The following is a 3,331-nucleotide window of genomic DNA, read 5'->3' on the forward strand; positions in this document are numbered from 1 at the left end:
GAAGGAGTGGTCAGGAACTGGTGGTGGTGTCACTATCCCTGGCAGTGTTCAAGAAATGTTTAGATGTTGTACTAACGAACATAGTTTTGTGGGCAAATATTGGTGGTACATGGATGATCGGATGAGATGATCGTGGAGGGTAATGATCTTGGGGCAAAGTTTATGAACAGATTACGAAACACATAGGTTCCTCTGCTAGTACAAGAAGCTCTGAAGATGTGATCTGTTTTATTAGGCAAGCGTCATGCATGGGTGTTGTTCCAAAAGAGGTCAAGGTTTCTTCTCTGTTTCTTTCTTGTGGGGTATAAAATAGGTAATGGCTACTTAGGCAAAGGCAGAAGGGAATTCCTCTCCAAAACTTGGGACGTACTAATAACAGTTCCCAAAGTATTGTTTAGCAAGCTGTCAGGAAATAACTTAAACACTGTGAGGCTTATAAGTGTCTTGTGGTATATGCCCCTCTGGCCTGCCTGCACATGCTTTTTTTTGTGGTTTTTTTTTTTTTGGATTTCATATTTTTGGGAAAACCAGACTATTATACATTTCTCAGTTGATCAGAGCTTATTCAGTGAGACCTTTAAGCTCAAGCTTTTCACTAGAAGGTAGGAAACAAAATATTGTGGATTAAACAGATACATAGTCATAATTGTTTCTTAACAACATATTCACCTCAGTGCTTGTTTTCTCAAAATTGCAAAGAACTACAAATTTAGTATTGATGACAAGATCCCCTCTTCTGAATGTTTTCCTCAGTTCTTATTTTAGGGTTTCCCACAAGGCAACCACCTCAATGTGTTTCTCCCTCTCTATTTTGTTAATCATATTTGGAGTATGTATGCAAATATATTTCATGGCTCTGTAGGGGAGCTTATATTTTATGTTTTTCTCTCAAAATTTTTATCAATCAGTGTTCTTCCTTGAAAGAGCAGGGGATATATGGAGCTTGAAAATAATGTAAAGGCTCTTCCTAGAGGTGTCTATAGGATGTTATACCACCTCCTTTTGTCTTACTATCTGGCTGCTGCTTCTTGACTCTGAATTACCCTTTTTGTATGGTCTACTGATGCACTCACATCAAATGTCATATAGGCTATTGGTTATAATTGTCTTCAAGTAAGCTTGCAATTTCCTTGTATTATTCTACTAGTCTTCTACACTCAATGCAATTGGGCATAGATGACAGGTTATTAGTAACTCTGCCTGAGCATGTCTGTAGGAGAGCAAGAATACTCAGTTTTCTACAGCATAAGTTTTTTGGGATCTTGTTTCATGTCAACTTCTCTGCTTTAATTTCTAGTCTCCATAATCCAGTTTCTTACCTAAAACAAGATAAAGCCTTCAAAATTTGTGGAACAGTGTCTGTGGCCAAACAGCTTTGTGAAAAACACTATTACCTTGGAATATGTAGCATATATATAAATGCTAATTTAAGCAGTGTTTGCCATTTCTGATCTTTCATCCTGCCCTTTCAGTCCCAAGCTCTACACATCCTACAATGGTCATGTTGATGCTCTTAGAGGACGCACCTATATACCACAGCTGTGGAGGTGTTTATCCTTACAGCCCTCAAAAAAAGGAGATCTGCATTGAATCTTGTATGGTTTTTTATTGCTCCTTGTCAAACTCAACCCTATGGGATAACCACAAAGTCTTTAAAGCATTTTTCTCAAAACATAGATGAAAATTCTCTATCTCTGCAAGAGACTTTTTTGCTGGGTCATTAGAGAAGCTGTGGCAAGCTGAAGCCGCAACATCTGAAATACGAATTGCAAAGGCAGAATAAAGCTTTAAAGAAACAGATTTCTTTTCTTATTGATGGCAGTGCCCCTGTTGTATAAATGCTTTGGCCTGAGGCTGGTTCAGTGGCAAAATGATGTTACACAAAGGCTTGACAATTCCAAAATTTCCACATAAGGGAAAAAAAACAACAACAAAAACAACCCATCCAAAATAGAAGAAAGAAAAGAGAGGAAGAAACTTTCCCCAGACTTCCCATTGCCTGGGAGGTGGGAGACATAGGGAAAATCTCATCAGTGTACATTCATATCTGAATAGAAAATGCAAGGGAACACAGAGATTCCCTTTGGACATCAGGCAGGACTTCTGTGCTGTGTGGATGATGGAGCACAGACTACCCAGAGGCTATGGAATATCCTCCTTGGAGATCTGCAGGAGCCATCTGGATTTGGACCTGGCACCTTGTTCTGGTTGTCCCTGCTAGGGCATAATCTGGAGCAGATGGACCCAGAGGGCCATGCAACTTTTACCATGATGTGATTCGTTGGTGATTCAAGTCTGTACTGCTTGATGGAGGCAAGAAATCAGGCTAATATACTAGTTTCCCCAGCCTTGTGTCCAAATTTTCCAGTTTCTTCTCTGCTCCCAGCCTTGTTTAACTCTGTAATAGTATCTAGTATTTGTGGAAGTGTGATCAGATTCTTTCACAGCACATACGAGCACTCTAATTATAAAATTTTTGACCATTATGAGGTTGACAGTACACTTTCTCCACCCTTGTTGTATAGAAAAATAGAAATATAACTTCTGCACTTCTGTGAAAAATAGTGTCTTCAGGTGGTTCACATTTTGACTTTCATCAGAAAAAAAACTCTGAGCAAGATCTATTCCTGTCTTTTTTTCTTTTTTTCTTTCTTTTTTTTTTAATGCATCATTTATCTGAGCTTTTTTCCTGTTCTTCAGAGACTATCTCTGAGTCTATAGACTTCAATATTAGGAAACCTTCCTTCTTATCATATCTGTTTCTCTTTTCAGGAAGTCCCAGATGTGTTTCTCTGTTTCTTCTTGGCTCTCTCATACTGTATGTGAATCTTCATCTGTGAAGTCAAAGCAGAAAGTATAACCTCCAGCAAAATGGATTCCAGAAAAGCTGTGAGACCAAGTTGGCTCACAAAAAGAAATGAAGTTGGGCTAAGAGAAAGGAGGCTACTGTATGGCAAAATAATTTCTAGGAGAAAAAGAAACATCTGAAGTTTGGCAATATATTGAATAGGAATGCTAATAGCCATTATAGATAGTGAATGACAAAGAAACGTTTTTCTGGAAGGGCATACTCTGAGGAGCTGAAAAGAAAAATTTTATATTAACAGTACAGAAGGCTGTGAGAAGTGTTACAAAGATCAGCTATAAGCTATATCATCAAGAACTGAATTTGAGTTTTCCAGCACCAAATTGAGCTGTGACCAGGTAGGATGAATTGCTCTTCAGGGTACCTTAGGCAAAGCTGTACAAGCTCGGGTTATTAACTAATGTTCTAATAAGAGTCAGGAAGAACTGCAGAAAGAACATGCAAAGGTTTGTGAAGGGTTTTTAC

This window comes from Meleagris gallopavo, chromosome 1 (assembly GCF_000146605.3).
Source record: "Meleagris gallopavo isolate NT-WF06-2002-E0010 breed Aviagen turkey brand Nicholas breeding stock chromosome 1, Turkey_5.1, whole genome shotgun sequence".
Lineage (NCBI taxonomy): Eukaryota > Metazoa > Chordata > Aves > Galliformes > Phasianidae > Meleagris > Meleagris gallopavo.